The sequence below is a fragment of the Schistocerca cancellata genome, chromosome 7 (genome assembly GCF_023864275.1).
Source record: "Schistocerca cancellata isolate TAMUIC-IGC-003103 chromosome 7, iqSchCanc2.1, whole genome shotgun sequence".
NCBI lineage: Eukaryota > Metazoa > Arthropoda > Insecta > Orthoptera > Acrididae > Schistocerca > Schistocerca cancellata.
This window is the reverse complement of record NC_064632.1, coordinates 376,065,634-376,079,695: the sequence shown is the minus strand read 5'-3', so window position 1 is coordinate 376,079,695 and position 14,062 is coordinate 376,065,634.

Genomic DNA, 14,062 nt, shown 5'->3' with positions numbered 1-14,062 from the left:
CGCACGTACAGTGCGAGCCACGCGGCACATCGTACTGTCCTGCTGGTTGATACCATCTTGCCGCGGAAACGCAAACCGCATGTAGTAGTGGACGTAGTCCCCAAGGATAGGTGCATACTTGTGTTGATCCATTATGCCTTCTAGAATGACGAGATCATGCAAGAAATGCTACAAAAACATTCCCCGGAACATAACGCATGCATGGTGTTTGCTTTGAAACGTTTATCGCCGTACACGCCTGCGGTTAGTTTAAGAACTGCTCTCGTAACCCACGTCTTAACTACGTCTTCTCGCTCGCTCTAGGGAAGAGAACATATGTGGATCGTAAATTACTCCCGATGTTGGGCCCGTGTGGACCAAAATGCAGTGTGTAACGTAACAAAACGCGAATATTTCTAACTCAAATAGCTTGCAACATTCGAGAAGCACTCAAGAATTCAAACAAGATACGTTTAAATAAACGGCTCTTTTTAGAACCTGTTCTGACAGTTATTTCAGTAAATATTGAAGACATGTCACAACCTAAGCAACAGATGCTTCAAGAACTGTTTCGTGAACAGAAGGGTGATGTGCTGTGCATACAAGAAACTCACAGAGATACCCAGCAAAGACGACCGAAAATACCTGGTTTGCAGCTAGCTGCACAAATACAGAAATACCTCATACTAAATATGGAAGTGCTGTTTCGTCAAGCCAGAAATCAAAGTCTTGAATACCTTTTGTACACATGCCAATAACATCGAGATCTTACCTTGGAACTCAGCAACTGTGTGATCAGGTCAGTGTACAAGCCTCCTTCCGAAAAATTCTTTGTTCCTCCTAAAAACTTTGATTCGCAGAAGATATATGTGGTAATAGGGAATTTTAATAGCCACAGCCATGCCTTCTGGATACACTCGAGAAAATGAAAATGGTGAAGCCGTTAATTCTTGGGCTGAAACTAACTCCCTCTTCCTCATTCATGGTAGTAAACTGCCTCAATCCTTTGACAGTGGATCAGTGAGGAAACCTCCCAGATAGCCAGATCTGTCCTCTCCTCAATCTCCGAGGCTAAGAGAACACAGTAGGAGAAACTGATGGAAGACTGTGACCTGAGTAGAAGTAGTCACGAGACCTGGAGGCTTCTAAAACTCTTGAATAATGACCCTTCACAGGCGAATATGCATGCGAATGTCCGAGCTGATCCAAATTGCACACCAGCTCATATAAAATGGGAATCCACCTTATTCAGCCAGGCCTGGTAAGAAGACATGTGAGCGACGGCCTGACCAAGAAACCAATACTTTGCTTCAACCATTTACCCAGACGGAGGTGGATCTCGCTCTGAGTATGTGCAAAAATGGGAAAGCTGCAGGCCTTGATGATTTAAGAGTTGAGCAGATAGAGAACTATGGGCCGATAACAAAAGCATGGCTGAGAGGCCTAATGAACAACTGTGTCCAATCCTGCAAGATTCCTAAACTCTGGAGGAAAGCCAAAGTTATAGCTATCCGCAATCCAGGCAAGGACTAAAATGATTCTAAAAGCTACCACCCTACATCTCTCCTATGTCATCTGTATAAACTTCTTGAAAGACTCATGCTACACCGACTAATGGAGAAGCTAGAGACATTATACATTCCACAGCAGGCTGGATTCAGACAACGAAAGAGCTGCACATCTCAAGCGTTGAAACACAGCAAATCGAAGATGGTTTTGAAAGGGAAGAGATCGCAGGAGCTGTATTTGTAGATCTAACAGCAGCTTATGACACAGTTATTCATAGAAGACTTCTTATGAAGGTGTACAACGCCATCAGAGACTACCAGCTAATCTGTTTCATAAGGAATCTGCGTGAAAGTAGAGGATTTTTTTTGTTGAATTCCAGGGCAAGAGAAGCAGGTGGAGATCACAGAAAAACGGATTACTCCAGGGGAGTGTGCTTGCTCCAGCTCTGTTTAACATGTACACAAATGATCAACCACTGTCTGTAGGAACACAGAGCTTCATCTATGCAGATGATTGTGCCATCACCGCCCAAGCCCGCTGCTTTGAAACTGTTGAGGAGAATCTGTCCAAAGCATTGAGAGAACTGTCAGCTTACTACAAGGAAAACCAGTTGAGACTAAATCCAGGAAAAACACAGACTTGCGCTTTCCATCTTAAATACCGGCAGGCAGCTAGAGCCCTAAAATCATCTGGGAAGAAACATCACTAGAACACTGTACGTATCACAAATCCCCTTGACCGTGCATTAGCCGGTCGCGATGGTCTCGCGGTTCTAGGCGCGCAGTCCGGAACCGCGCGACTGCTACGGTCGCAGGTTCGAATCCTGCCTCGGGCATGGATGTGTGTGATGTCCTTAGGTTAGTTAGGTTTAAGTAGTTCTAAGTTCTAGGGGACTGATGACCACAGCTGTTAAGTCCCACAGTGCTCAGAGCCATTTGAACCGTGCATTAACATATAAGAGAGACTGCCTAAATATCAAGCAAAAAGTGGCAGCCAGAAACATCATCAGAAAGCTAACAGGCACAACACGGGGAGCACACGCCAACACTGTGAGAACCTCTTCCCTTAATTGTGTTACTCTGCCCAAGAATACGTAAGCCCAGTGTGGTTGATTTCTTGCCATGCCAAAACAGTAGTTGTCACTCCTAATGACTCTTGTGCCTGAAGCCTACTGCTCTGGATAAACCGTACAGTCTCGCGGGAATTGCACCGCCCGACATCCGCCGAGAGGTAGCAGCAAAAAGTGAGAAGAAAAAATCAGATACTCCTGAAGCCTACCCACTATATGGCTATCAACCAGCAAACCCACGACTAAAATCCAGAAAGAGCTTCCTCACATCTACCAGGGCTCTAGCTGGGGCACCACAGCAATGCCGAATCGAACTATGGCGTGCAAGGCTTACCAGTACTGTGCAATGGATTACACCAAGCGAAAGACTACCACCCGACTACACAGAGAATTGGAGTACATGGAGACACCTCAACAGACTACGCTCGGGTATCACGAAATGTAAGAGCAATCTGACTAAATGGGGTTTCCTAGAGGAGCCGCCCCTCTGTGAGCGTGGAGCGGCGCAGACGGCCTTCCACCTGCCCCAGTGTACCCAATGTCCAGCAACATGCACAACAGAACACCTGCTACATGCAAGCAACGCCAAATGCAATAGAGGTCGATAACTTCTGGGCGGCAAAAGCGTAAATAATTGTCTTGTAAAATATTTATATGTCGTGTGTATATGTCTTTACATTATTTTATACATCGTAAATGCTTCTGACACGAATTATTAAAAAATAAAAATTTTGCAGCGCAGGTATTCTTGTTAATTTTCTTTTGCCACGTCTCAGACTTGCAGTCTGTGACGACTTCAACTTCTCTTTTACTGTGTTCTACACTCCTTTTTATTTGTCCGAATCGTATTTCTCTTCTTGGCTGGTATTTTCTCATAGAAGGGTAAACAAAAAAAAGTCTTTATATTTGGTCAAGAGATACAGTTCCTATTGCTGTGCCGTTATTTTCGACGTTTTATCGTAAGCAGTAATTCGTACAGAGAATGTTTCCTTATACATGTCCCAGAATGGACAGTAGTGAGGGCTATGACAGGAGCGATCATTGGAAGCAAAAAAGTCTAGTAGAGATGGGCTCTAAAACGCATACCTTAAGCGCTATGAGCACTTCATCTTCGCTACTTTGAAACACATGTCGCCTGCCGAACAAATGCTTTTAGCACTTGTGGTGTCACCGCCAGACACCACACTTGCTAGGTGGTAGCCTTTAAATCGGCCGCGGTCCGTTAGTATACGTCGGACCCGCGTGTCGCCACTATCAGTGATTGCAGACCGAGCGCCGCCACACGGCAGGTCTAGAGAGACGTCCTAGCACTCGCCCCAGTTGTACAGCCGACTTTGCTAGCGATGGTTCACTGACAAATTACGCTCTCATTTGCCGAGACGATAGTTAGCATAGCCTTCAGCTACGTCATTTGCTACGACCTAGCAAGGCGCCATTATCATTTGCTATTTATCTTGTGATGCATGTACCGTCAGACCGATGTTCACCAATTATGGATTAAAGTATTCTAACAGCTACGATCTTTTTTGCTAAAGTCTAACTTCCTTAAATGTTCCAGCCTGCGTGAGCTTAACGCGTGCCTTTCGGCTACCAATCATAGTGGCTTGGCTGTCTTGCCAAGTCACAACAGCACTTACCGAATATTTTTAATAGACAGTAAGTTCTGGGCTGTCCGTGATTGCAACTTCTAGCTTACCAATTATTAATTAACGATATTCAGTTGTCAGTCGCAAATTTTATTTTCTAGTTGCTGTCCAGTGCGTATCGGAGCTACAACTCCATTTTCAAGGACTATATGATATAATGAGTGTCACATCTGCTGCAGTTTTTCATCTAAAACAGTTGAAACGCGTTCGTAATTATCTTGAAGGTCATGTACGGAAATGTGTGTGACGTCCCATCTCTGACAGTGATAATATCATGATTCAGAACAAATAGAAACAGAAATTGGAACAGAAAATTAATTACTCCTCCCACGAACTATAAATAAATCAATTCCCAACTATCTGATTGCGAGTTTTAGAATATCCACTAACGTCTCCTAATAACTGTTCTGCAGTGCTCCTGTACGCAACAGACAACTTACCTCGTCTTGCCGCTGCAACATGCTAAAATATTTCAAAAAGCAATACTGCGATCCATGTAAGTGCAACCGTTACTGCCGTACTTTTATAAACAGAGATTCAATGATCAGAAGGGGTTCGGTCAGTTAACCTTAAACGATGTAAAGAAAAATGAAAGAAAGCAATATAAACTTTTAATTTACTGTATTCAGAAAATTGATGATTTAAATGCTGACAAACTTCACACAGACTTTTAATTATTCCACAATGTGTACACTCAATAAACACGTTCCTGGCCACAGCAAAGATAGGAATTTTGCTCTGAGTGTACCCAAACACAAATCTGACAAAATCCCTCCAGTGCGCAACCAGCCAACGTGCAGCGAAAAGGCAAATTACCAAAAAATCCTCAGTTAATACCAAAGTCTCCTCCGGCACTACTAGCACGATCACGGCAGGCTGCGACCTCTGATGTCGCGCAGTTTCTCTCACCGCACACTGCGTCCGACCACTTCCGACCCCCCTCGACAACAACCCACTTACTACGACTCGCAATAATATCTCAGACTCAGAGTTCGTGTTGTATGCATACAGCAGAATCATAGACGTCCAACTTTCACTGTCATTAGATTTTATCATCATCCTAACGACAAGATACTGATTGCCCTTCTCACTCCACCGCCCAACCCCCACCCCTGGTAGTAGTGATGGGAACAAACGAATGTTAACGATCGGTTCAGCGAGTTGCACTTTTACGTATCGATCAGATGTTTATTCATTCATTTCTTTCCAGGGAAACCAGATTGCGGGAGCAATGCTATGAAAATAAGTCGATATAGTCCGTTACAGTTTTACGCATTGAGTGAATTATCCATTCTTTATTTTCAGATGAACTCATGTGTGTAGTCTTTCTGTCGATTCTGCCGGCCACCCTGAGTGTGGTCTTTATGCAGTTTCTCCATACTCATCGTGGCGAATGATGGGCTGGTTAACAACTCAAAGAAAATTAACGAATGATGACAAAGATTATTAAAAAAATACCTACGAAAAGTGTAGTAGATGCTTAAAACCAATTGATTGAGTCACCAAACAGTTTATATAAACTATGTAGTATATGCTTTCTGGTCACGGCACCTCAACGTTTAGGGGAACTCCTGGCACAACGGGAGTGTACTGTTTTCTAGACTGCAGAGTGGTTCAAAATGGTTCAAATGGCTCTGAGCACTATGGGACTTAACATCTGTGGTCATCAGTCCCCTAGAACCTAGAACTAATTAAACCTAACTAACCTAAGGACATCACGCACATCCATGCCCGAGGCAGGATTCGAACCTGCGACCGTAGCAGTCGCGCGGTTCCGGACTGAGCGCCTAGAACCGCTAGACCACCGCGGCCGGCAGACTGCAGAGTGCTGCAGCCTATTGTAATGACATGTAGCTATGGGTGGGGGCTTGGGGTGGAGTGAGAAGGGCAATCAGTATCTTGTCGTTAGGAAGATAATAAAATCTAATGACAGTGAAAGTTAGACATCTATGATTCTGCTGTGTGACTTGATTTGCAGCACAATTTTAAGTGAACGGATTCCTTCACGTCTTCAGTTGTGTTTTTATAATTTTTGGTTAATTGAAACGCAAGATAAGAGTTCATTCTTAATTGTACGCCCTTAAATGACATGTAATCTTAAAGTGCATGCCATTCGACTGTATGTTAGGTACATAAAACGTTGAAACCCGTCAGTTATTACGCTCTACAGAAGTTATTAACCGGAACTGTGCTCTTGCGGCCGAACGGAACGTGGCAGAATGGGATAGTGTCCTGTTCTGCCCCTTCATTTTTTGATCCAAGCAGATTTCAGGATTTCAAATTATATATTTCTTTTGTTTTACCCTAGATTTTCCAGATGTTAAGTTTCTTTAGAAAGACGGATAGACACAATTAGATTAACCATTGTGTAAGGTTTCGGGTCTGAACAACAACTGTGTAAGCTATAAACAACTTTGGTTTAATGTTGCAATCTTCTCACAGAAATACACGCATTTACACAGTTTACAATGTGATAATGTTAGGACAGTTGTCAAACGGACGCATCTCGTCCTCAGAAGGTGAAATAATCCTAAACCTCACAATGGTAATTTTTAACTAAAAGTTTCTTTACAAAATTATTCTTACGACTATGTCATGATGTTGGCCAGTACTATGATATATCATCTGATTCCGGTTCAGAGTTTGGTACTATTTAGGATGACAATCAAGTTTATGGAGGATTGTTAGTTTTGTGACATTTTGAGCAAAAGATTACCCAAGGTTGCTCGACTTTACACGCAAGCTGGTGAACCAACAAGTTTATGCCTCTGCGCTCGGTATTTACCTTAGCTGCGATGAGCTGTCATCTGCATGGCTGCTCTCGTCCTCTGAAATCCCTATAAAAACTGATTAAGCCTTTGCTGATTTTTCCTGAAGAGACTCTCCCTATGTTTCTCTTAAGGCGGAAAAACATGTACTCATCCATAGTCTTGGAATATGGCGATATGTACGCGCATAGCTCGAGCAGCGTGCATATTAAAATGCCCTCTCAGTCCTCGCAAGGACAATTAACTAACTGGCTGGTTCGTTTCTCCACAGTTGGAGCCAAATGATGCTACAGCTAATATGTAGCTGAATGTCAGCCGCAGTACTCAAATCTCTCCTCTGCGTCGTACAGAGCGTTATGCGCCCCGTCCTGCACTTGACGCCAGTTCAGAGAAGAGTCCTCAAAAATTTCGCTCTCGTCTTTCTCGTAGTCAAACACTTTCCCCATCTGGGTTCTTTCGTTCTCCACGTCATGGCTTTTATTGACCAACAAGGGCGTTCCTGTTATTTTGTGGAAACACTCTCTGCCAATCGCAAGGGCCCTACCATTGAACTGCGTCGAAATCTCGGCACTTTACTCTTTCCTAGTTCGTTTCCGCCAATCGGACGTTTTGTGCCCACTCACATGTGCACCATTCACTGTTCGCGTGATTAACCCGCGTCACTAGTTTTGCTCGTATCCATTTGGAATTCCGAAACGCAGTTTTCTAAAGCTTCTTTCTGTCCTACTTCTGGTGGCCCCGTTCTGCTCATTGATATGCATTATATAGGAGCGATGTGTTTATACTGTCGATTGAATGTCATCCCTTTTTGCATTACATGAGCAAATCTGCTCATTACCGCTAAAGTAAGTCAGGTGTCATATTCACCTTCCCGTTACGATGTATAAAACTCTTACGTAAGGTGCGAAATTGACTTTCATTTATTCTGCCACCTTACAAATGGAAATGTCAGTTTCGGTAGTTTCAGCAGATTTTTAAAAGCATCTAAAAAGTTTGAAGTGCACAAAATAACGTTGGAAAGATGCGTTCGTAAAATTAAGAAAAATCCCAACTACAGGACTGACAGATCGGCATGAGCATTTAAAGGTGTATTCACTGCAGAACAAAAAGGCCAGCCGGTTGCATATCTGAACTCAATTGACAGCAGCCTTTTTAGTCTATCTCACAAAGAAGTGGCTTACCATACAGATTTGTTGAAGAAACTGGGCAGGACTGCGTTATAGGATTTATTACTACCTATCCCATGTTGTCTGTTCGCAAACCAGATAAAACATCTGGTGCACAGTCAAATAAGTGTAACGTCATTTTTTCGGATGAATCCAGGTTCTGTCCATTATAACTATCCGGGCTGTTATGCCGTGGTCGGTTGAGGAATTTTGTCTCAATTCCCAACGTTTCGTCTGCGACTGCGGGAGACATCTTCAAGGGGGTCCGTAGGTCGATGGAAGGTCCAACACACCCACTGGCTCGCTACTGACTGCCGCTAAATTCCGTGTCCGCGCGCTCCCGCGCCGCGGCGTGACGTCACGTGTTTTGAAAACGTCAGTGCAATTGGCCGCTGTCCGTCGCCGTCGATCGCCGTTGCCATCACCCAGTAGTGGACGGGTGGTACACATCTTCTTTAACACCGGCATCCATATACCGTTTAATTTCACGCCCTCCTTTCGGTTGAAATTATTTGGGTGTTTAGCGATTTCGATTGCCTCCCTGTCGAGACTTTCGTGGTATCCGCTTGTGGCCGCTAGTACTTGTGTCTCCTTGAAACGAATATTGTGGTTCCCTGGCTGGAAAGCATGCTCCTCAACAGCTGATCGTTCCGTTTCTCCTCTTCTACAATTTCCCTTGTGCTCTTCCAAACGTTTAGAAACAGTTCTTTTAGTGGTACCCACATAAACATCACCACAGCTGCGTGGGATCCTATACACTCCAGCTTTTTCCAAAGGTTTGCGAGCGTCCTTGGCAGGCTTAAGGTATTTCTGTATTTTCCTGTTGGGCTTGTAACTTACGGCAATATTCCGCTTCGTCAAGATCCTCCCTATTCTTTCCGTTACATTTTTAACAAACGCCAGGAAAAACCTTGGATTTTGCAGTAGCCTGTACGTCAGTATGATTTCCGCGTGGCTGCCTCAACGCACGTTTTATTTCGGAGGACGAATATCCGTTCTTCATTAGTGCATTGTGGAGATGTTCCATCTCAGCGTCGAGCAACTCAGGTTCACAAATATTTCTAGCTCTGTCCTCTAAGGTCTTGATAACACCCCGCTTCTGTTGTGGGTGGTGGTTCGAATCCCGGTGCAAATAACGGTCCGTGTGCGTGGGTTTGTGGTATACTGAGTGGCCCAAACTACCATTTTCGTTTCTAAAAACAAGCACATCGAGGAAATGTAATTTGCCGTCTACCTCCTCCTCCATTGTAAACTGAATTCTCGAGTTTATACTGTTCAGATGTTCGTGGAACCGGCTTAGTTCCTCCCTACCACGTCTCCGCAGCACAAACGTGTCATCCACGCAGTGTGGATTCAGTAACAGCTGAAGAAATCCGTATGGAAACGGTGAGAAAATTAGCCAATGCAAAATCGCCGAAAAGTAATATAACTGTGGGTGAGAGAAGAGCTTTAAAACTCCTGAATGACGACGATAGTATTTTGGTTCTCCCAGCTGACAAAGGAAGCGCAACGATGGTTATGGATGTGGCCGACTATCAGAGTAATATTACTGATCTACTGGATCCGCAAGCATATAGGAAGCTGAATAAGGACCCCACTAACAACGTTCTCAGAACTGTGTCGCGGTTAATAAAAAGTCCTCCATTGAAGAGAGTGTACAGAAAGGTCTCTGCAGTTCGGTTGCGCTACCACCGAGACTTTATGGATTGCCCAAAATTCATAAAGAAAATGTGCCGTTAAGACCGATACTAAGTGCCATTGGTTCGCCCACGTATTCGTTAGGCAAGTTTTTGACTACGCTGTTAAAACCACATGTGGGCCGTTCGGAGTCTTACATAAAGAATTCGACACATGTCATCAGCAGATTGAATGGCATAGTGGTCCAGCCGGAGGACATATTGGTCAGCTTCGATGTGGTACCGCTGTTTACCATGGTTCCACTTAATGATGTATTGGAACAGCTGGATCGAATTTTTCCTGCCGATATTTCAGAACTGTTTAAGTGTTGTTTGACGACCACATACTTCAAGTGGAATGAACAGTTTTATGAGCAAACGTATGGCGTGGCTATGGGAAGCCCCCTAAGTCCCGTAATTGCAAACTTCTTTATGGAGAAATTCGAAGAACAGGCCTTAGGTACTGCCAGCCAAAAACCAAATGTATGGTTCCGATACGTGGATGACACGTTTGTGCTGTAGAGACATGGTAGGGAGGAACTAAGCCGGTTCCACGAACATCTGAACAGTATAAACTCGAGAATTCAGTTTACAATGGAGGAGGAGGTAGACGGCAAATTACATTTCCTCGATGTGCTTGTTTTTAGAAACGAAAATTGTAGTTTGGGCCACTCAGTATACCACAAACCCACGCACACGGACCGTTATTTGCACCGGGATTCAAACCACCACCCACAACAGAAGCGGGGTGTTATCAAGACGTTAGCGGACAGAGCTAGAAATATTTGTGAACATGAGTTGCTCGACGCTGAGATGGAACATCTCCACAATGCACTAATGAAGAACGGATATTCGTCCGCCGAAATAAAACGTGCATTGAGGCAGCCACGCGGAAATCATACTGACGTACAGGCTACTGCAAAACCTAAGGGTTTTCCTGCCGTTTGTTAAAAATGTAACGGAAAGAATAGGGAGGATCTTGACGAAGCGGAATATTACCGTAATTTACAAGCCCACCAGGAAGATACAGGAATACCTTAAGCCTGCCAAGGACGCTCGCAAACCTTTGGAAAAAGCTGTGGTGATGTTTATGTGGGTACCACTAAAAGAACTGTTTCTAAACGTTTGGAAGAGCACAAGGGAAATTGTAGAAGGGGAGAAACGGAACGATCAGCTGTTGAGGAGCATGCTTTCCAGCCAGGGAACCACAATATTCGTTTCGAGGAGACGCAAGTACTAGCGGCCACAAGCGGATACTACGAAAGTCTCGACAGGGAGGCAATCGAAATCGCTAAACACCCAAATAATTTCAACCGAAAGGAGGAGGGCGTGAAATTAAACGGTATATGGATGCCGGTGTTAAAGATGTGTACCACCCGTCCACTACTGGGTGATAGGAACGTTGATCGACGGCGACGGACAGCGGCCAATTGCACTGACGTTTTCAAAACACGTGACGTCACGCCGCGGCGCGGGAGCGCGCGGACACGGAATTTAGCGGCAGTCAGTAGCGAGCCAGTGGGTGTGTTGGACCTTCCATCGACCTACGGACCCCCTTGAAGATGTCTCCCGCAGTCGGAGACGAAACGTTGGGAATTGAGACAAAATTCATCAACCGACCACGGCATAACAGCCCGGATAATTATAATGGACATGATATTTCCGACCGTGAAGGTCTACATTTTAGTATCAATCCAGGTTCTGTTTACAGAATCATGATTGGCGAATCCGTGTGTGGCGACTTCGCGGTGAATGCACATTGGCAGCATGTATTCGTCATCGCCATACTGGCGTATCACCCGACGTGATGATATGGGGTGCCATTGGTTACACGTGTCGGTCACCTCTTGTTCACATTGACGGCACTGTGAGCAGTGGACGTTACATTTCAGATGTGTTACAACCCGTGGCTCTACCGTTCATTCGATCCCTGCGAAACCCTACATTTCAGCAGGATAATGCACGACCGCATGTTGCAGGTCCTGTACGGGCCTTTCTGGATACAGAAAATGTTCGACTGCTGTCCTGGCCAGCACATTCTCCAGATCTCTCACCAATTGAAAACGTCTGGTCAATGGTGGCCGAGCAACTGGCTCGTCACAATACGCCAGTCACTACTCTTGATGAACTGTGGTATAGTGTTGAAGCTGCATGGGCAGCTGTACCTGTAGACGCCATCCAAGCTCTGTTTGACTCAATGCCCAGGCGTATCAAGGCCGTTATTACGGCCAGACGTGGTTATTGTGGGTACTGATTTCTCAGGATGTGTGCACCCAAATTGCTTGAAAATGTAATCACATGACAGTTGTAGTATATATTAATCCAATGAATACCCGTGTATCATCTGCATTTCTTGTTGGTGTAGCAATTTTAATGGCCAGTTGTGTACTTTAATTCGTGGTGCGGTTGCAGTTTTTGTTAGTTTAGCGGAGACATTTTGTTAGATAATTACAACGTGATTTGTTTTAAAAAGATATTAAGTAAAATTTGCACAGAAACTTCGGATGACATTAAGCGAGAGACTATAATTAGAAACTACCATCCATTACAAAAATCACAAAGAATGAAACAAAATCAGGGCTTTACAAAAATTAACTGTTCAAAACGTTTCCAGGTTTCCCGATAGTGTGCAGTGTGACGGAACAGGTACGAAACGGCAGAGGAAGGAGCGCGAAACTGTGCTAAGGTTGAGGGATATTGCATCTGTACGCCTCTCATAAGGGAAAACACGCACCCAGGTCACGGATGCACCTTGAAGAGCCTCTTGCTTGTGTTTTGCCTTCTGAGTCGGAGATACTCATCTTTATACATGCTGTGGATGTCAGCAGGTGACGTAACAGCAGTGGTCGCACCTGTTCCACGGTGTGTTGCGCGAGAAGTGCTACTGTGATTCAGCTGTAGCTCGTACACGCACGGAAAATGAAATGTCGATTGAGGTGAAAACAGCAGAGTGTGACACCTTAATACATAAGGTTATTAATATGGTACGCTAGAAACATCAAACACACAGTATGAAACTTCTTCCAGGAGTGCTAGTTCTGCAAGGTTCGCAGGAGAGCTTCTGCGAAGTTTGGAAAGTAGGATAATAGGTACTGGCGGGAGTAAAGCTCTAAGGACGGGGCGTGAGTCGTGCTTGGGTAGCTCAGTTGGTAGAGCACTTGCCCGCGAAAGGCAAAGGTCCTGAGTTCGAGTCTCGGCCCGGCACACAGGTTTAATCTGCCAGGAAGTATCATATCAGCGCAGACTCCGCTGCAGAGTGAAAATCTCGTTCTGGACACAGTAGCATGGTTACAAGTTGGGAAGCAACAGACTAGTCGGAATATTATTACACATTATTTGGAAGTCAGGTTTAACTTGCTTGAAAGTGGACAATTTACGAGAAACGAATGTCGCAGCAGACTTAACAAGGAAACGTGCTGCTCTTCGAACACTGGGAAACGAAAGCAAAAATCATCAGTGGCACTAAAAGTTCAAATTGAAGTCGATTCAGTTAGAAGAATGACCCGAATTGGAGTTTTATTTGAGAATAAATATGCAACCACATGCTTTTTTAAAGTTTTGGTGCAATTGTTTGAACCATTAACTAGTTTCCGAGCCACTGCAGACTCGTCGTCAGATTAAGGTGTTGCAGAAACATTATTATTTGTACCTTGAGCAGCTAGACGCTGTGGTTAGTGCATTGCCTCGTGATATTCTTGGCAAATCCCTTTCTATAACGTAGACTGTCAAGTTACGTACACGTACATTTATCTGCACTTTGTCTTACCCTTACTCCCACAATGTCACTTTCTCGTCTGACGATGAGGCTGAAGTTGCTGGAGAACTCGTTAATGGTACAATAAATCGAATAAAAAAAAAGTGACTGGCTCCGTAGTTATACCCAAATAAATCGCCAATTTAAATCACAGTTGCAGTTCGTCATCCGTAATGAATATGCTGAAAAGAATGACGGGAACTCACTCCACTTTGCGTTGAGAAATTGGCCGATAATCTTATGAAATGACGTCTCACTATTTTTCTGTACACTTTGAAAATGGCATCTCGTTATTTTACCTCTCCTCATGTGTTGGATAATTTTCGTCTGTATCTCATAAGACAATGAATCTTATATCAAAACGGCGTGTTTCCCAAGGAGCAAAAAAATGGTCTGAGGTCATCAGTCCCCTAGAACTTAGAACTACTGAAACCTGACTAACCTAAGGACATCACACACATCCATGCCCGAGGCAGGGTTCAAACCCGCGACCGC